The 22,278-nt window shown below is 38.2% G+C and overlaps 1 long non-coding RNA gene across 1 annotated transcript in view; it reads left to right on the forward strand.

The window, feature by feature from the left end:
• Positions 1-20,756, forward strand: part of LOC115894039 — a 44,451-nt gene extending 23,695 nt beyond the window's left edge. The window contains exon 3 of the long non-coding RNA XR_004054095.1: positions 20,670-20,756. This is a non-coding gene — a long non-coding RNA (uncharacterized LOC115894039). The remainder of the gene's footprint in view (positions 1-20,669) is intronic.
• Positions 20,757-22,278: the final 1,522 nt, after the last annotated feature.

The raw sequence follows: 22,278 nt of genomic DNA on the forward strand, positions 1-22,278 counted from the left end.
TTTTGTATTTCTATGGAATCAGTTGTAACGTCAACTTAGTCATTTTTGATTGTGCATATTTGGATCTTCTCTCTTTTTTATTAATCTAATTAGTGGTCTATCGATATTGTTCATCCTTTCAAAAACAACTTTTGGTTTTGTTGATCCTTTGTACAAATATTTGAGTCTCAGTTTCTTTCAGTTCTCCTCTGATTTTAGTTATTTCTTTTCTTCTGCTAGCTGTGGGGTTAGTTTATTCTTCTTTTCCAGTTCCTCTATGTGTGACATTAGATTGTTAATTTGAGATCTTTCTATCTTCTTGATGTAGGTGTTTAGCACTTATTTTGTTACATAAAATTTTATTGGAACACAGTTGCTTTTACTTGTATACATCTTGTCTATGGCTGCTTTTTTGATGCAATGGCAGAGTTGAGTAGTTACAAAAAGGATAGTCTGCCAGGAAAAGCCAAAAATATTTGCTATTTATCTCTTTACAGAAAACAATGTTTACACCTTGGAGAACAAAAATAGAGACCATACCTTACTCCATGTATCAGTTAGTGTTCAGTCAAGAAAATAGAAACCATTTGATGTATTCCAAGTAAGAAGGACTAAATAGGAAATTAATGGCTTACCCAACCACTGGAAGCTAAGGGAGCAAGGATCAGAAAGCTGTCATTGTAGACCTCATCCTGAAACACAGAAGTGGGTTGTTCTCAGACATTATCCACAACACAACCAGAATTCAAAAGAATCTCTGGGAAGCTCCTGCCATCCATCTCAGTCCATGGTACTGAGTATACGTGCTTTTTAAAAGCTTCCTGGCAAGTCATTGTAAATTTCATGACTTTCTAATGTAACTGGCTAGAAATATCTCAGTTGATAATGGATTCTTACTCCCTTCTGCTTTCCAGATCTAATGTCTCTTACTATCAAGCTCTAACCTAGAACCACTACCACAGTGGGCAAAAATATCCTTGGGAATGTAATTTGTCTGCCTTTCCACAATGTCAAGGAGACTTAGAAGGATGTGATAGTCACAACAGTCACAACAGTCAATTGGACATTACCCTTTTGTTCCTACTGCCCTGAATACTGTAGGAAGCAATAAAAATTTGTTCACATTAATGATGCTCTGTCCTAGAATACTTTACCTGAGGTTTATGGATGTCTAGGAGGGAAATGTTTGGTCTTTAGAGAAGTCTAAATAGATTCTGAATTTCTCATCTCATGCCCATAAGTAAAAGTGTGAGTCCACATATGTGTGTGTCTATGTTTCCAGGAAAACATATCCATAACTTTTGTCTATTGAAATGTTCCAGATGCCCCAGAAAGATTAAGATTTACCTTCCTGCTATGTCTGCTGGAGTCTGTGCCCCTTAAATACAAAGGGCTTCAGTCTGTTTCATACAGCTGAGAGCTAGGTATAATGTCTGACACAGAGTAAACTTTCAAGAAACATTATAAAATAAGTGATCAAGATAATAAACATATATTCATCATCATTTATCTGAAACTCCAGCTACCCACAGTTAATAACATATTCAAGTCTTACATAAATCCCTTCCCAATGTGTTCTAGTCAAATCTTTCTCAGCACCAGGTACTGAAAGAGATTAGACCATTGTTCAGATAACACAGGTAGTACTTTCATTCCTGATAAAAGACAAGAGCCAGAAGCAGGAAGAACAAACCAGGAAGACAGGCTGTGGCTCTCATGCTTGCCCTCAACGTTATGTCTGCAGGGCTTCATGCCATCTGACTTCCCTCCGTCTCATGGATGCCTCGGCTTCCTCAATGCCTGGGAGTCCTAAAAACTGAGAAGTAGGTGCTTACTAAATCACTCCATGCTATGTAAGCCCTCTTGACATCACTAGGATTTATAACATATGGCTTCAAGCTCTAACTTTGTCATTCCTATTTCTGTTAGCTCTGAATAATCACTTAACATTATCAGAAGCTAGTCTTAGCTTTCCATTCTATAAAATGGGTATTATGGTGAGTATTCTAGATGTAAAACCATTCTGCACAGTGTTACACATCAATAAAATGTAGCCTGTTAATAATTGTACTCATAATGCTTGACCCAAAATCCTCGCAGTTTGTCAGAATGTGGACATTTTAACAATTGGCTTAAATAAGTCAGTAAACAGCTAATTTAGGGACTCATAATGCCAATAGTTACTGAATAGTGAACTATAACTAATATCTCCCCCAAAACTATAATTCAAGCCAACACATTTTTATGAATTTAATAGGTTCTGATTAGCTGGCTTTCTTTCATAATTTTTCCTGTCCCATTTCCTGAGTTTATGCAACTTCTTTTGCCAGCTAAACTTAAATCCCTGAAAATCAGAACTGAATGTGCCAGGTACCTTTCTGATGGCCATAAACAAACTTGGGATTTAGTTAAGGCCTCTCATGTCTTAGCTAAGTGTTCATCCCTTTTGAGATTCCAGAAGTCCCTGGACACTCCTTCCCTCCACTCTCTTCACTCTCTAACCTCTTATCTTTTGAGATGTAACCAGGTGATTAGCAAAGATCACAAAATGTGCAGAGAACCCACAATTATGCAGTTTTCTCATCTATAAAAGGAAGGTGAACATCACCAGTCTGCCTACCTGAAGGCTGTTAAGACAGGAGGGGCAGCTTTTTCAGGGCATTAGAAAATGTTTTGTAGAGAAGCCATCATTGGAATCTGAAGGATATGAGTGAAGTGACCACTGGAGAAGATAGGCATGATTTTGCAAGATATTAATATTTGCTATTGGTGGTAAACCAAATATCATCACTGGAAAAGATCAACAGAAGAAATGGCAGAAATCAGGTACAAAAAGCTGAGAAAGTATGACATATTTGGAGAGGAGATAGAACTTTGATATGTTTTGATTTTCTGATGATGCAGGGGCACAATGGGACATCAGACTAAGACATTATGATTAAGGGAAAGTCTAACAGATCTTGAATGCCATTGTAGTCATTTGGAATGTCTACTTTACTGGATAATTTTTTCAAAACTATATAATTGTATCTAGTCTTTAAAAAATGACTTCATCAGCTGTGTGAAATGCAATGTAAAAGTGACACCCAAAGTGTTTGCTTAAGGCACAGGTTCAACTGGTGGTTAAAAGATGTCACACACACACACACATAACTACACACTCATACACTCACACAACTGGCCATCACTCATGGTAATCATACAAACAATTTGTTGAAAGAATGTGAGAGTCACGATTAGTATATTTTATGTTCAAGCAAGCTACATAAAAATTTTCTTACTGTTTTTGTTTGTTTTCATTGTTTAACTCTAGGACTTCCTAGAAAATCTAGCAAACTGATATGCTTGGTGTATCCCCAGGAGGGAAGATAAGAAGTAAGATTGCATAAGTTTGTCATGGGACTTCTTTGGTCACGTGTCTCATGGGACCAGTGTCTCATGGAAAACACTTGGGAAATGTTACAGTGAAAAGAAAGTAAGAGACAAAAAACCTAAACAAAGAGCAATATTGAAAACTCAGGAACACAAACATGGGACCTGGACTATAACAGTGTCAAATGGGTTGGAGAAGAAGGAAGGTTGAAAACACACTATGAAAGTGAAACAGACAGGACTTAATGATTCATTATATGTCAGGAAAGGAGATAGAGGAATCAAAATTATGCCCAGCTTCTAAAGTGCAGGGAAATTGTGGTCTTATTCTATTTATATAATGTTTAAATAATTGATTTATAAAAATCTATTATAATTGAAGTCTTCTTCATTTTTCCATTGCAATCAAAGAGTACCCAAATGTGAGAAAAGTGGCAATGTCTAATACTGGCACTTACCTGCATGATATCTGTCTACTCTTTAGAACTTTTGAGCTAACATTTTATTTAAAAACTGTCATAGATGCATGCAAGTGTATAAACTTAAATGAAAAATCAAAATATCAAAGAATAAGAAATTAGTTCAATATACCTTGTGTATTAATCTGAATATATTAATGAGTAGAATGCTATGCAGTAAAAACTATATTTTACAAGAAAACTTCAAAGCATATTAGATTACAAAAACTTCCCGTTGTGTAAGTTAAGCATAGAAAAAGAAGGGAGATTATAAAGCAAAATATACTAATAAGAATTTTGTTAAGGAAAGCGTGTTGCTGATACTTATAGAAAAATGGACATATAAAACCACAACATTTTAACAGTAGTTTTATTTGGACAGTGAATTAATTGCAACTTTTAGTTTTGTCTGTATATCTGAGTTTCCCAAATGCCCATGTGGTACTTACTAAGCAGACACAATTGTATTTTTAATAGGGCAGGTTTTTGTTTAACATGATACTATTATGATTATTATTGCCAGAAAATACATACTAATTTTGTCATTCACTTTTCTATCCTTCCTTCCTTCCTTCCTTCCTTCCTTCCTTCCTTCCTTCCTTCCTTCCTTCCTTCCTTCCTTCCTTCCTTCCTTCCTTCCTTCTTTCCTTCATTCCATTAGTTGAATCAAGAAATATTGATCAAATATATATTGTGTGCCAAGTTCTTTTCTAGGCAGCTGGGATAGAAAATAGCAAATTATTGAGTCCTCCCTCTAGGTGCTGTCAGCCACGAAGGCACTGATGGAGAGCCAGCATCAAGCAGTACAGTGGCCCCAGATTTTGCTGAAGGAAGAAAGCACAATAGGACAAAAAGAAGGGTCTTTTGTCTTTCATGATATTTGTCAAAAAATAGAGCTAGCTATGGAGAGATGGGAGGTGCCAACAGGTAAGTCCTCCACATGTATCTGAAGTAACAGCTGTGGGCTTGGGAAGAGGGAGGGAAAATGTCTTTGGTGTAGTAGAGAAGCTACAACTCATTTAATTCTACATATGTGTTGAATTACAAGAAACTGAGATACATACTGAAAGTGAGGACCATGTGAGTCTAAGGGAAGTTATCACTAACTTGAAACATCAGTGGAATCTTCAGAAATATCACCCATGCAGAGGAGAGGGAGAGAGGATGATTTGAATGATAGGTCCATAGTTTGAGATGCCAATCTGACAATGCAACTCTCCTTCTGTGTGCAGGTGCATTTGTGTGTAGGTGTACACCTTTGGGGTAGGATAGAGAGTAGGCAGAGCCTGCAGCTCTGAATGAATAGGTTAGAAACTACTGATTTGGCCATGAAGAGGCCACCATAGAGATCTCATATATAATGAAGGCAACATCTGAAACTTGGTTCTAAAAGACCTAAGATTGTTGGGACTTTGAAACTTGGAAATCTATTATTTCCAAATAGGCAGCATTTCTTTGTTTTTTTTTTTCTCAATAGTTGAAGAAGTTTGTTATCTGGAGCAGACTGTTCTCTTTTTTCAAGTGACCAGCTGAAAGAGCTTTATTATGACACACAAAGCAAACTCCACTGCCAACCATTTATATTGGTTATAGATAGCCCATGTTAATATATCCAAAAATAAGCTTTGAGCTTAGATGAGAATGAAGTGGTCATAGCAAGGCAGAATATCAATTCTAGTCACTCAATCCACACACAACCATTTACTCATGTGCACACACACACACACATAGACACATACACATCCTACATACATATACATATCCTGTCAATCCTTGTCTGAATCTTGATGGTTAGAGGAGTTTTGCTAGAAACTAAATGTACTGTTTTAACAAAATATTTGGGAACAAAGAGATTCTAGATCCAACTAGAAATGCTTGGAGATCCAGATTGCACAGAATAGGGGGAGGCCATTCTCTTGGCTCTACCTAGAGGATAAAAGACTTTGGAAACTTTGGGTAATGACACCCTTGGCCCAGGCAATGGTAGCTTTCAAGAGGTATGTAAGGTATGACAGCTTCATAGATAATAGACATTGATAAACAGGAGAGAAAAAGACACAACGGCCTCTTTGTGGTGACTATGGCTGCCAGCCTGATTTGTGGACATGTAGTAAGGCTTCTATGAACGCTCCAAAACCACTAAGAACAGAAGAAGGGGAAGTAGGGTGGGTGGGGTAAGTCATTGTATGTAGGAAACAATAAGCCACTGTCATTGAAGTGTAAATGTCAAAGTGATTATTATCCTCCCAGGCTATAAAAGACCCTGATTTTTAAGTTACATATGGGGATAAAGAATGAAGCCAAAGTTGAAACTCCTGTTAATCATTTAACCCCACAGAGGCATGCATGCCTACATCTTGAATATAGCTCTTTTGCACTTGACAATTAGACCAAGTTAGGAAAGGCCACGGGCTATTAATTCCTTTTCCCCACCACTTCCAGGCCTTTTTACCATCCTTGGAAATAAGATTAGGTTTTTTACTTTTTAATTTTTTTTCCTTCATTTAGCTTTCGATGGGGCTTGGGGGTTGGGAGACAGAAGAGAGAGAAATGGGATTAAAATGTAGGTCAGCTGGTAAGTTATTTACAAATGGCTGAGAGAATAGAACAAGGAGATACTTGGTCAAGTCCTTGGCAAAGGCCTTAAAGGAAGATGTAAAGAAGAACAATCACTTTGTGTGAAAGAGTCACCTCTTTCGGGGTCAAAGCCACTTTCCTGAGTTGCTGAAGCGAATCTTTATTTTTTCCTAAAACTCAACAGACAGCATCTTCAGAACCTAATTTGATTTTGATTGATTTTTGAAACTTGAAACACTTCTAAACTAATTTTCAGTATATTACTCTTGTCAACGCTTAAAGATTTTGTCAGGAGGAATTTGCTGAACAGACACAGTAATTTTGTTTCTCCTTCTGGCATATCACCCCTAAAGAGGAAGCCCAGGGAGGGAGGCAGCTCCGTTACTACAGCTGCTGCTATTAGAATATACATTGCAATTACTTCGTTGCTATTTTGGGGGCCTTCTCAACCAGTTCATGCCACAACCCACGGGAGCTAGACGTCTTGAAATAAGAATCACAGAAATGTAGACTCTTCTTCCGTCAGACCTGGGATATAGAGGAGGGACTTTAGACCCAGAGAGACGTGATTCATTCAAGGTCATATAGCAATTTAGTGGCAAGCCTGGGACTAGAGGACATCTTCACATTTTTAGTCCACTTGTCTCCCCAGTGTATCAAGAAGCACAGAAGCTAGCTAGGTCAGCCCTGCATGGTCATGGACCAAGCTGAGATTTATTAAATAAATATACCAGTGACAACGTCAATGGGAGAAGGGGGCTTTAATTGCAGTCGATACACCAATCAATAGGCAGTAAAAGTCACTCTGATAGCCCAGCACAATGCGGCCCCTAGGAAGTGTAGGGGCTGTGTTCAGTGTCCCTCCTTTTGTCTAGCCACAGTCAGCAGATCCACTGGGGGCTGTTGGAAATAACAGTGGCATTACAAGATAATAACCTCTGTTCAAGCCGGCATTATGCCGAGAGGGATGTCAAAGAGTGCTTTCCTTTTATTGCTTTTTGCCACCCAGGGTCTGTGGCATGAAGACAGATGGACAGGTTCATCTTAAACAAGCAACAGGGACAAACTGCTCTGGCTGAAACCAGCAATCTTCGCTCAAGGCAGGGCCTTGCAAGCAAGGACCTGCAGGTGCCTGGGTAACAACATTGGCACATGCAAAGCAGAGAATTATTCAGTAGGGTAGTAGAATTAGTAAAGGGCTGGCCCATTGTGTGACCAAATGGGCTCAAGGACTTTCATCTGCTACAAAACTACCTTGATACAGTGGGAGTTGGCTACGTGTAAAGAGGAAGAACATTAGGAGCAGAGGAAAGACCGGAGATTCTACAGTTCTGTTTTAGCTATTTAAATCTGTTTCCCAACACACAGTGGCCTATAGAATACAAATAGATCAAATTAATATGCATTTATGTATATGCATTTATTCATTAAAACATTCTCAATGCAATTCAATGCATGTGATAAGGTGACTCTGGGTGAAATTGAACACCAAGGTGTTTTTTGTTTGTTTGTTTTTTGTTTTTTAAATCTGGGTAAAGAGAAATTGAAAAAGGAATGGCCATTGATATTTTAAATAAAAATATAGTTTAAAAAATGTTTTGCATATTTTATTTTTTTAAGTTTTCATTGATACATAATAATTGTATACATATTTATGAGGTACATGTGGTGGTTTTTAAGAATCAATAGTAGGTATTTGGGAACTGTATTGATGTACTGATGTTCAGCTACTATGACTACATCAGCAGGGCTATGGAGCCAATTTATTACTTTTGGGTAGAGGCTTTCCCTGTAGGAACGGGCTATTACCACTTTCAAAGAGTCCTGGGAAGAGATAGCGGCTGGAACACCAGGACTTAGGGTGACTGGGACTGTAGTGAGAGGGGATGGTCTTTCATTCCCTGGATCTAGGAGTCCAAGCCACAAAGAAGATAGGATTACTTCTTGTGAGTAGCAGGACCCGGCCAAGTGGAAACTCACAGGGAGCAAGTCAGACAGCCGAAATTATAGTCTGGGCCTGAGCTGTAGTTATAAATTAACATTTGCAATTACTTATTTGTATATATTTATCCCTTTAGATAAATCATTTACATCAGAATAACCTCCTGTCTGCTACTAAAGAAAATTTTTAAAAGGGTCAGACCTAATTATGGGGATCTCAAGGTAAAGGAGACTGGGAATTGCGGGACCCGTGCTACTGAGAGCAGAGTGATGGCAGCAGAAGGGTGACCAACAAAGGGCAGCTATGTCCAGTGGAAGAATAACCTCTTGAGGACTTGGCAGCTGTGTGGTGACAGGAGTGACAGGGGTTAAAAAAGGATGGGGGTGGGGGGCTGTGCTCTGCACTCTTTAGGCAACAGCCTAGAGGGTCTTCAGAATCATCCAGGAGATGTGTTGAGAAAAGTACTTTAAATGAGTGCTTGGATCAGTGTCACTAGTGAGAGACAAAGCTACAAAAATTCATAAAGCTGAAGCCTCGAGGAACTTTCCAGTCTCTCTGGGAAGGCAAGACAAATACAAATGAAAAGATCCTAAAAAACATAAGCCTGCTAAGCCTCACAGGAATGGAAGAAAACTGTAGGTGGTACAGTAGTTCTGAGAAATGACAACTGGGGTTGGGTTTATTGCAGATGCTTCCTAAAAAATATGGAAAATGATCTCAACCTTGTAATGTAGAATTTCAGTGATGCAGAGGTTCCTAGAGTATTGTCCCTGAAAGTGCAACTATAAGCATTGCGGGGGAATTTGTTAGTACTGCAAATTCTTGGGCTCCACCTCATTCCTACTTGATCAGAATTCTGAGGGGTGGGGGCGGGGGCAGCAATCTGTGTTTGTTTGTTTGTTTGTTTGTTTGTTTGTTGTTTGTTTTTGAGACAGAATTTTGTTTTGCTCGTGTCACCCAGGCTAGAGTGCACTGGCATGATCTCAGCTCACCTCAATCTCCACCTCTCGGGTTCAAGCGATTCTCCTGCCTCAGCCTTCGGAGTAGCTGGGATTACAGGCATGCGCCACCACATCCAGCTAATTTTGTAATTTTAGTAGAGACAGGGTTTCTCCATGTTAGTCAGGCTGGTCTTGAGCTCCCAACCTCAGGTGACACCCCCTCCCCTGCAAAGTGCTGGGATTACAGGTGTGAGCCAACCACCGGGCCAGCAATCTGTGTTTTAACAAGTGCCCCCAGGTGATTCTTTTGGCCATTCAAGTTTGAGGATAACTGAAATAGGGAATGTGGTTTAAGGCAAAGTAATAGAAGTTTGGCTAAAGGTGCTTCTGCCAGCTGCTCTGCTGCAACTGAGAAAAGAGACAAGCAACTGAGAATTAGTGATTATCAGGTTAATACTAACAACAGCTCTCTCTCCTATCATCACATGACTCATGACATATGACTGAATTACTGCATTTTGTTGTTGTATTACTTTCAGAACTATTACTGGTATGTATTACTTCAGTTTTATAGGTGAAGCAATTAACAATCAAAGAAGTTCTATTACTTGTCCAAAATTACAAGGATAGTAAGCAGAAGAGGAAATAGAAGCTCCAGACTTCTGACAGCTAATGTGGGGCTCTTTTCCCTTCACCTTACTCTCTGTCTTCCTTTCCTGTTGATGAGAAGTTTTCAGAAATCTCCCAGACTTCCAGAATTTCCCTAGTAGAGGCTGGCATCTTGCATTCCACATGTGAATATTGATAGTGATTTCTGGGATCCTCTGTTGAAAAGGATTCTGAGGATTTGTTTGGAGTCAGTAGGAAAGCATGCTGTAATGGATTGTTAATATCTGCAGTGAGCATCAAATGGCGAAGTGACAGTATATGTGTAATATATACAATATAGCCTGCTCACAAAGTATGATCTTGTTCTGGGCTTCACGGCATTCTTTGGCTAGGCCCTGATAAGTACAAACTATAGAAGAGTAGCATTCAGTTAGGATTTTTAAATAGGGGTGGGTTGATGAAGAGAGGAATGATTATTCTCAAATGCCTTCATGTTATCTCATTAGCCATTGTTGTTCATTCTAATTCCAATCAGGTTTCATGAATTTGTAGAGAAACAATCAAAACAAACAAAAAACACACAACACCTCCCTCCAAAAAAATAAAAATAAATAAAAGAAGGACTAAGCCTCACGCCTCACTCTCTGACAGCAACCAGCCCAAATACATTCCCCTGCCTTACAAACCCATGCCTCTAAAATTCTAGGCACATTCTAATAACACACCTTTTTATTCCAGCTTCGTAAAAGGATAGATATAAATGTACAAAGTCTGCCAGTCCTCTTGACTTGCCGCAATATTGTCTTTTTAAGAATGAATGGAAACTTTTCCCATTTTACTGGCTTTTTCCCACTAACCTCCCCTTATAAAACTAAACAAAAAATCACAAAACAAACAAACAAAAACAATAAAAGACATTACATCAACCAGCCAAACATTCCTAAAGCATCAGGTCCATGTGACCATCCTGATTGCTATTATTGTGTGTGAGTCCCTTGCAAACTCAGGCTCCATTTTTAATTATTCTCAATTGTCACTTTGCACTGAACAAACAGAACAAACCTTTGTCCAAATCATGTGTGATAGAGCAATATTTTTATTTCCTATAATGCCAGCAACTCCCATTTGCTTTCCCTCTAGCTCTTGCTAATTTCCAGGGATTTGGCTGCAATTTGGAAAAGGCCTCTCCCCATGGAGGCCACGGTTTCCAGCCCCTGTTGCCTTCCTGGCACTGCTTTCTAATCGTCCCCCTACCCTTTGCTAATATTATATCTGCAATCATTACTCCATTTTGCCGTGATTTTAATTAGAGGACATGTGGTATCTTTTAATATTCTTCTGCACATTGAGGCTCCTGAGCACTTGTTACCAGCCAATGCTCACTATAATTTAGAAGCTGTGGCTTCATAAGCAAGTCCTCCAATCTTCTGATATTAAATTTTCAAATTAATCTCTGCTGTATGCATCACTGGTGATTTTCTTGGCCTAAATTATGCATCTTTCTTAAAGTTGGGAAACAACGGCTCATCCCATCTGACAATGAATCTGTGCTGATACCCTTCTCTCTAAGGAGAAAAAGTTTGTTTTTAACCCTCTATGGGCATAATTAGAGATCTCTTTGACTCCAGTTTTGTTTGCTATCATCCCACTTGTGGCTACAATAAGAGCAAAATTGATCCTGTGAATGCTGTCTCAGCCCCTCTTGTGGGTTCCCATTGCTTCCAAGAAAAATCCAAGCCCCCATTTATCGTTCAAAAGATAAACTGTTTAAATATCAAGCAAGAGTGATATAACTATATTATTAGAAAAAAATATGGAGTTAACTGATAATGGCTTGTGGTGTTTTTCCTCAAAAGGAAATTTTACGGTACAGTGGGATGTACACAGTCTCTGGAGTTGGAGGGACTCAGATTAATATCCATTATTCAATATTTATTACCTTCCCCATTTCTAGAAAATTGTTTTCCTTTTCTATGCCTCAATTTTTATTGTCAGAACTAACAGGGTTGCTATGGTAGCACATAGTAGGTTCTCAAAAGACAAATTTCCTTTTTCTCTAACTTCTTCCCCTGGGTATTTCTTGTAGGAGCAGTCCTCAAGGCTTGCAGGATTGAATCTAAATATGAATAATTGGGCAATGTAAAGAAAAGATTTTGGAGTATTTATAGTCATATATTGGAGGTGGGATTTGGAGGAGCAAATAAGCCAAAATTAGATTATTTATCAAAATCTCCCACATGTAGTTTTGTGGGCTCTTTCAAATGGGGATGGGATCTGTTCTCTTGGTTTAATTCAGGCGTCATTGTTCCTGCTTTAAAAGTGGACTGCACCATCTAACGATAATCTTTGTCTTCACAATTGTGTCACTGTGCTCACATGAAGCCACTGTCCCATCAAATGAGAGGACAAATAAATTTCCAGTATGAAAAAAAAAAGATAATCTGATACGTTTCAATATCAAAAAGACTACCACCAGACACTCTATAAGATGACACAACAATCAAACAGCACTGAAGATCTGGATTGATCACATCTCAAGACAATTATAATCTACTCCTAAGCTCAGGCTACAGTACAACTAAAAGGTGGACTAAGAACACAAACCAAAATAATTCTCTGTCCCTGTGTTTGACGACACTGGAAACAGGCATACTCCCCTCTCTCTGAGCCAAACAACTCTAGGATGATGTATTCTAGCTCTTTCTTTGCTAAGCAATGTTGAGAATAAACAAAAATAATTTAGCTGCTTGCTCTAGGAAATAACTGCTCCTGGAAGATAAGACTGGGAACTAACTAAACAGCTTATTTATCATGAATAACACCTGACTCATCCAGAATTATTTCAAGACCCTCTGCACTGTGACCATCAATCCAAAGCTATCATGGCATAATCTCTGCCCAATCCCAAATAGTTTCTATCTTGTAAGACTCTCCTTTAATTCAGTCACCCCTGACCCCAAAACCATATATATTTCTATTTTGAAACACTACTAAGACTATCTCCTTTCCTGCAGTAAATCTAATAAACTGAGCTTTTCTTGATCAATAGACTTTTCTGGTGATCTTTGGGGAATCGACAGTTGACTCTGTAAAGTACTTTATTACAAGACTAATTGTATTTAACTTTCTTAAAAATCCATTTTTCTGTTTTTTATCTTTTTATTTATTCCCCCAAGAAATATTTATTGAGTGTCAAGAACTATCCTAGACATGGAGAACCAACTATTTTTGCCTTCATGGAATATACATTCTAGTAAGGAAAGTTTGACTGCAGGTAGGCAGGGCTGGGGTTAATCAGGCTTTGTCAGACATGATAAGTATTTATTCCTGGAGGTTAGTTGTGTCAGGCTGTTTTTTGCTTCTGATACTACCATGTCTTAGACTCTAATATGTTTATATTAATAGCATCTCACATTTGATGTCCAAAGATGATGTCCATATTAGTGTCTACTTTTGTCCCCTCTTCTGTAGCCATATGCTCCCTCTTTCTACTTTTATCTTCTTTTATTTTACAAAATTTCTTCAACTCTCTCTGTTTGTTCTGTTCCCCTTTCTATGCTTTTTCTAGGACAGGGTCCTCACAGCCAATATTCTACCTTATTTAGCCTATTTGGGACTGAAGGAGTTCTTGCCTCCCTAGGTTAAGTTCCTTGAAGAGAGCCTTTAAAAAGACATAGTCGATGAATTCTTTCTACAGCTTAAGTAGTGTAATGCATTATTGACTCTTTCCAGATATAAGGTCCCCACTACTGCCAGCATTAATGAAGAAACTTTCCCTAGTTCACAAGTGTTAACAGGCCTCCAGTCTTACTCAACTTCTTCCTGGAGTGGTTTACTCCCTTCTGAAGCATGATTGTCTCAATTGTATCTCAAGTTGGGAGATACAGAAACCCAAAGAGAGTGGAGGTTTATTTGTAAAATGATTATGGCAGTTTGGAATTTGTTAAGTGCTCAGGTCATTGGACAATGAGATTTGTGTTTGCCACACCACATCTTGATGTTTTCTATTATAATGTTAAATGCAGAATGTTAAAACTCTATTTTGAAAGACTAAACCATTATGCATATCCAATTTTTATTCAGAAGTTTAATATACAAAATAGACAAAAGCAAAGTAGCTCAGCTGAGAGCAGGGGAAGGTCTGAGAGCTGGCATATCAGATGCCTCTTTAGCGCTGCTAAGTCCCCAGAATCCACTGAAGGACCTTAGGTTGAAACAATACTACTTGACTCGGAGACTCGGAGTTAGGGCAACATGATTCTCAACAGAAACTCAAGACCCTTTGTCTTAGTCCATTCAAGCTGCCATAACAAAATACCATAGACTGGGTAGCTTAAAAACAATAGATATTTATTTCTGGTAGTTCTGGAGACTGGAAGTCCAAGATCAAGGTGCCAATGTATTTGGTATCTGGTGAGGGCCTACTCTTTGGTTCATTGATGGTGCCTTCCTGTGTCTTCACATGGTAGAAGGAATGAGGGACCTCTCTTGGGTCTTTTTTATAAGGGCACTGATTTCATTCATGAGGGCTCCACATTCAAAATGCAATCACCTCCCAAAGTTTCCTCCTCCAAATATAATCACTTTGGGGATTAGGATTTTGTGATGGTTAATACTGAGTGTCAACTGGATTGGATTGAAGGATACAAAGTATTGATAGTGGGTATGTCTATGAGGGTGTTGCTAAAGGAGATGAACATTTGAGTAAGTGGGCTGGGAAAGGCAGACCCACCATTAATCTGGGTGAGCACAGTCTAATCAGCTGCCAGCTCAGCTGGAATATAAGCAGGCAGAACAATGTGAAAAGAGAGACTGGCCTAGCCTCCCAGCCTACATCTTTCTCCCGTGCTGTAAGCTTCCTGCCCTTGAACATTGAACTCCAGATTCTTCAGTTTTGGAACTCAGACTGGCTCTCCTTGCTTCTCAGCCCACTGCCGACATACTGTGGGACATGGTGATTGTGTGAGTTAATACTGAATAAATTCCCCTTTATATACATATTTATTCTATTAGTTTGGTCCCTCTAGAGAACCCTGACTAATACAGGATTTCAACATATAAACTTTAGGAGAATGCAAACATTTAGACCATAGCACCCTCCTGTAATAAACACTTAGACATTGTCAACAAAATGGTGCAAATTTTTACAGGCATAGCCCAACTAGTCATAACAAAAGAGAAATCCGCTAGTGCTATGAGTCAAAATAGAACTATAAATGAGAGTAGAAGTGCATGAGCTAATACTGCCACTGGGGTAAGGGTGGCCCTTAAACTAGGGACTAGGCTGTTTAACACATGTTCAGAAACAGAAGACATGACCTTGGGCTCACCAGCAGTCTACCTGAGAAATGGTTGTAAAATCCATTAAAGCGGTACTTTCTCATGGAAGGAAGGGAGTTTATAAAACCACCTCTCATCATAAAATGAATTCAAGAAAACATGTCCAACTATCTCTAGTCTCTGGTTGGATAAAAACCTCCAAGAATCTGTGAAATTAAAATAATAATCCTGTTTCACTTTTGGGAATCAGGTTTGAATTTAAATTGCCTTTATGGTTTGTGAAGCCACAAGCTTTTCTATTAACATACAAATGATCCCAGGTCTGTGGTCCCCTTTGGGCACCTGGAAAATTCCAACACAGTTACTCTCTGGAGAGATATACCCTCACCTCAGGCTGTACAGGAAGATGAGCTTACTACCCCAAAGCACAAAACATAAAAGAAAATGATCCACCACGAGTAAGAGGGAACAGATGTAAGAAACAGCTGATAAAGATCTTCTACCATTTCAATTAATGGAACCATATGATATCAACTACAAAATCAGTATTTTTTTTTAGAAAAAAACAAAGACACAAAGATGCATTAAAACCATAAGAAATGACTAAAATACATTGAAATATATCTGGTAGATAAAAATCAAAATTAAAATAGTCATCTGATAAAAAATACAAACAATGAAATAGCACTTTAGATACAACCAAGGAGGGAATGGGTTGAGCAGGGCCTTGGGTCCCTTATTTGAAAACTATGGACCAAGCCCTATTCTGCTGTTTCTTTTTCTCCCCCGTACTTGAAACTAGACTGGGCCAAGGAGAACTAGATTAGAACAAGCACCACTTCCTGAATACATCTCTATACGGCTGCTCTAAATCATTCATTTAGCAGAACGGCCTTCAAATTCTTTGATGTTAGAAATCTTCTGTAACTTTTCTGCAGAAACAAATGATCACCTGTTAATTGACTCTGGGATGGTAAAATCTGTCAAATATCAGAAAAGATTTGATCTTCTAGTCTAACATTTCAGACTCTGGAACATAACATCTTGTTTATGGCCTGGTATGTAACTTCTTTTAGGGACAGAGGATGCATTAATATATGGATGGACAAATGCAAAGGAGAGTAAAATTCCCAATTTAGGATAGAAATCTAACTCACACAAAAACTGCTAAGTCTATCAACCTACACATTTTCCTGAAAGCTAACAGCCTCCTAAACTGACAGAATAGCAAATACTCCAAATACTCTGCATTTTAAACTTAACAGAAATCTTAAGATTTAGAAACCATTTTATTTTTAAAAGTTACAGATAAGAAAAGTGAGGCCTGTAGAAGCTATTTTATCCACACATAACCAGATCTCAGTTTTTTGTTTGTTTGTTTTTTTGAGAAAGTGTCTTGCTCTGTCGCTCAGGCTGGAGTGCAGTGGTGTGATCCTGGCTCACTGCAACCTTCACCTCCCGGGTTCAAGCAATTCTCCTGCCTCAGCCTCCTGAGTAGCTGGGATTACAGGTGCCCACCACCACACCCGGCTAATTTTTGTATTTTTAGTAGAGACGGGGTCTCACCATATTGTCCAGGCTGGTCTCAAAGTCCTGACCTTGTGATCTGCCTGCCTCAGCCTCCCAAAGATCACAGTTTTTAACATCAAAGCTCATGGACTCTATCTCTATACTCCGCGGTATTCCTTTCCTTGAATTCTGAATCATAATTAACCAAGTTTAACATTGCAATCCTGAGCACCCAGGCTGGAGTTATAAGACCACCTGCCAAATGCATTTGAATGTTTTGTTTCTTTGTTTTGTTTTATTTTTTTCCCTAATCTAGCAATAAAGAAACTAACAGCGAAATTCAAATCTACCACCCCCTGCTAGGGTCAGCTGTTCTGTGAAAACATGGCTGCTGAAAACTCTCACTTCGAATTTCACCCAAGGTTCAACGTACGACAAAAATGTGTCTCTCCTCAGGCTTCTCTGGGGCCTCTTCAGCTACACAGAGCAGTAGCTATGTGTGAGGACATTAAGAGTTCATCACTGAGAAAAAGACAGTGGGACAAGAGGGACACAAAGGTCATAGAAAGCAACTCCCGTGTTGGGGTAGGTGTAAAAGTAAATGGCAGAGGGTCGCGCATGGTGGCTCACACCTCTAATCCCAGCACTTTGGGAGGTCAAGGCAGGTGAATCACTGGAGGTCAAGAGTTTAAACCCTGCCTGGCCAACATGGCGAAACCCCAACTCTACTAAAAATACAAAAATTAGCTGGGCATGGTGGTGGGCACCTGTAGACCCAGCTACTTGGGAAGCTGAGGCAGGAAAATCACTTGAACCCAGGAGGCAGAGGTTGCAGTGAGCCGAGATCATGTCACTGCACTCCAGGCTGGGCGACAGATCGAGACTCCATCTCAAAAAAAAAAAAAAAAAAAAAAAAAAAAAAAAAAAAAAAAAAAAAAAATGGCAGAAAGGAAACAGGAAATATCCTGTCACATGGCCATGGATAGAAAGGATGCAGGTGTAGAAAGGGCTCCACTGAAGGGGCAATAATAAAAACTAACTTTAGGAAGTACTTAAAAATCTGTCTCTCTATAGTAAAGCTTTTTCCAGGTCTCTATTCTCATTCTAACATTTTTCTAGGACCAATGGAAGGAAGAACAAAATTATCCATGTATTAATATTTATAACTCTCTAGGCTTCCAGGTATTTTTGTTGTTTTTGGGTTATTATTATTATTATCAATCTAACCTCAAAAATCACTACATATTATTTTAGCTACTATTTCTGAGCCTTTGCACATGGCTGGTACAGAGCTGTGTTCCTTAGATATATTATTGCCTGTGAACACAACAATCCCACATGATCCACATGATCATGATTATTGTCTCTCTTTTATAGACAAGGGAAGTGAAGCCAAAAGAGATTCACTTGTTAAATAGAAGAACCAGGATTTGAAATCAGGTTCTTCATTTTCTATGGCTTTGCTCTTACCGGCCATGATATACCACCTGCCCTTAGCAACAGGTGTCAAGGAACCAGAACAAGAGGTTACTATGGGAAACTGTTTTCAGAAATGCTGGGTTAATGTAATTAAACTACCTGACATGATAATATGCATAGGAAATCTCCCACAGGAGCAGAGAATATGGTGTATTCCCTAAATTTGTTTGATCACAGGGTCTTTTTTATAGCATATCTTGTAAGATAACTGTTCTATAAAGCACACATTGGGAAATATTTTCATAGGCTGATACCTCACTGGAGCAAATCCTACTTAATTATTATAACCAACATATAGGTTCCCAGAGTGCACAGAATAAGATAATCAGCCCCCTTATAGAGTACTGCTTTGGCTAAGCTCCTTTCTGTGTGCATATGCTCTGAGTTCCAATGAACATCTAGAAGAAACCTGTCTTCATATAATTCCATGTTGTGTGGGGAAGGTTAATGGTGCCCAGAGTTTTTTCTCCTAGAAATTTTGTGCTTTTCTTTTTCACTTTTTTTTCTCAAACACCATAGAGACTTTTTTTTTTTTTTTTTTTTTTTTTTTTTTTTATGAGTGGCTTTTAACAGAGGCACTTAATTGGTATTTTCGAGGTCTTTCCTTGAACTCAACTTTCAAAACAAAACTGTGTTAAAGTTACCAAAAATAAAAGTGAAAGAAGACTTGACTTTATACTTTTTGTCAAAATGAGAAAGAAACACTGCCAAGTTTCTCACAAGTGGCCAGTCATTTCTAAAGCTGTTTTCCCCACCTGGACCAAGCATAGTATTGATATTCACAACCTGCTTCTCTACATGTTCCCCTCAACTTGGTGGCAATAATTGCAATGTAGATAATTAATAATTAAATAAAAATGGAATAAATATTGAACATGGAAAAATGGAGAAATGTTTTCTAACAGACGAAGGAAAGAAGAGACTTGAGATATTAAAAGGGAAGTGAGGGTAGGGTGTTCTGTCTTTATATAATATATAAGCTAGGAAACAGCTTGTGAAATGTTTCTGCTCTTTAGTGGTTATTTTAATACCCTGTTTGTGAACAATAGGAAAGAAAGAAGAATTCTAATTGCTTTTCTCTTTGAGGCTTCAGAGTTCTTACATATAATACCATCATTCTTGGACCCTGAAATCATAAAATGTATGAGTAAAAGTGAGCCTGGAAGTCATCCAATCCAATGATTTAAAACACCGTGTTCCATGCAGTCAGAGGAGAGATGCAAAGGAACTTCTGGGGTTTAGGGCTCCAGGTCCCACCTTTCACTTCAGGGAGAGCAGCTCCATGTTCTTATTGGGGGAAAAAATAAAATTGTGTTAAGCTGGGTCTTCTAGTCAACACGGCATTTGGAGTTCATGCTATTGTCTCTGTGATCTGCATCTAAGACCTGAAATGTCAAAACTGTGGTTTTGAGTAAGTACAGCAGCATATTCACAATAGAGAATAGGAGGAATGTAAGAGAAACCAAGAGAAGGTGGCGTTTAATTAAAGGAAGGAGTAGCTCCAGAGAATTGAAACTATGGGTAACAGCAGTGAAGGGCCTGGAGGCAATACCATGGGCATTTCCTACTGCTCGATGGTAATGCCGAGTACTCAAGGGGCAGAAGGGTATTGATGGGGCTGAGAGGTGGCCAGGCTATGTGAGCCATCCCCACTTCAAGCTGTTAGTAACAAAGAGTTGTAAATAGAGGGACCATTTCCAGGTAGGAGACAAAGCAGAACCCAAGTGGCCAGAAATCCGGAGAGATCAGTGGGAAAAATCCTTCTCTTCCTGCTACATTCCACCCATTCCTTAATCCTACTAAAACCGAGAGGGAAAGATTTCAGTAGAAGCTTCCACCCTTTAAAAAGTTAGCTAACGGTCTTGAAGTTAAGGTCAACTATAAACATAAGCTATGGACAAGAATTACGGATATGTGAGAACTAGCACAATGAAAGGGAGAGAACAAAGAGGGGAAAATGCTGATAGAAAATGCAGACAAGAAATTTAGAATAAGCATAATTAACATTATCAACAAAATAGGTAAGCGGAGCTTCTATGAGACAAAATTAAGAGGCTGTATAAAAGAAGCAGGAGGTCTTAGTAATGAAATTGACATGGTTATATAATGAAAAGAATAACAGGAACCACAGAAGAGATAGACTGAATAACAGAATGGACAGAGTCAAGGAGAAACTGGTGATCTGGAAGAGTAAAAATCTCTCAGAATGAATTTCTGTAACATGAGATGCACTCCCAGATCCCCTTCAAGAAAAAAACTCACTGTCCAGCTGCTGGACTGTGCTTAGCTGATAGCCTTCAGCTAGTAGCATCGTAAGCATCCATCCCAGCTTTTGAGTCAAGATCATGCTGTTCTCAGGGCAGCCTCTAGCCAGTGACTGAGCAAGAGAGTGGGAAGCTGGGGATTCTTTCATGGGTGACCTTGACAGATCCCTGACAGGCTGTCAGGGACTGCCAGGTTAAAAATAGTATGCTGACAGCTCCCTCACCCACCCAATCCTGCCATTCCCTTTTAATTTCACAGGTGTTACTCACCATTCAAACTTTTCAACTTTGCCACAGCATCCTATTCCTGGAAATCCAAAGTATCACAGCATCTGAAAGGTACAGGAAGATTGAAAGCACAAACAAGAACCCAAGAAACATGGGGCAAGCAAGGACTCACAGGTATTGGGGGAATAATGTCCCAAATCCACAACTTAATCCCGGGAACATGTGACTATGTCACAAAATAAAGGTAAAATAAGAATGCTATATGCAACTAAATTATAACTTGAATATGAGAGATAAATAATGATATTTATGGGCAGACAAGAACTTAAAAAAAGCACTAGCAAAAATATTTCTAGTGCATGATTAAAGAATATACCTGAGGTTGAGTATTCCTTATCCAAAATACTTGGGAAAATAAGTGTTTCAGATTGTGTATTTTTTTAGATTTTGGAATATTTGTACATACTTACCAGTCAAGCATCCCCAATTTGAGAATGTAAAATATCAAAATGTTCTGATGAGCATTTCTTTGAGTGTTATGTAAGCACTGAAAAAGTTTCTGTTCTGAAACATTTTGTATTTTGGCTCTTTTGGTTAAAGATACTCCACATGTATAAGAATAATGAATACAAAAGGAAGTCATGATAGGCAATAAGTAATTGTGAGTAAAGAAAATACCACATTGGTGTCCAGATTAGACATGAAAGGTAAACATATGTACTTTTTTCTCTATAACAATCTGGAATTCAAATTCCAATGCTTCCAACCAGGTGATAGGGGTCAGAGAAGAAAGCATAACTGATTTCTCTGTCTTTGATAGATAACTGATTAACCTTAGATGTTGCTAGAAAAAAGTAAATTAATAGAATGTTTGATAACAATTGTGGGAAACTCCTTAAATAATAGAAACCAAATAAGTAACCTTCAAACTAGAATAGGAAAAAACAGAAACCAAAACTGTATCAATTTAAGAGAAACAGGAAAGTGATCATTAAAAAAAGAAGAAGGTAAGTAAACAAAAAAATTAATAACAAAGACAGCCAGTAATATGTTACTTACAAGAACTATTTATCTCAAAATAAAGGAGAAAAACATATATTGGAACATATAAATCGAAAGAAAGCTTGTATAGCAATATTTATATCAAATAAACTGAAATTTAGGGCAAAAAGTTTTATTATAATGGAGAAAAGAAAATATTTCATGGTAAGAAGCCTAGCAATATACAAAGAAAATGAATCATTTACGATTTTGTCTCATCTAATGATATAAAGTCCAAATGTTTCAGCAAATTCCAAATAATTATGCATTATACTGATTATATTATCTTATCAAATAATTAAATTCAAAATGAAACAAGAAGCTCAGTAAAATTTCAATATTGTAGACTAAAACTTGTTATTAAAAATATTCTCATTGTTTAAAAATTTTGAAAACCCATCAGCTGATTCTATTTTACAAGTTGGGGGTAAAGGAGAACTTATTGACACAAAAGTCAGGTGATCAAGCCCAAACAATGCAGCAGAACAAAGGCACTGGAAATCCTTGTCAACAAAATCCAGCTAGAGAAAAAAATGTTTTTGATATAAATTGTATAAATGCAAACCATAAATGAAATTAAACAAGCAAATAAAGCCCAG

This window comes from Rhinopithecus roxellana, chromosome 16, assembly GCF_007565055.1.
Source record: "Rhinopithecus roxellana isolate Shanxi Qingling chromosome 16, ASM756505v1, whole genome shotgun sequence".
NCBI lineage: Eukaryota > Metazoa > Chordata > Mammalia > Primates > Cercopithecidae > Rhinopithecus > Rhinopithecus roxellana.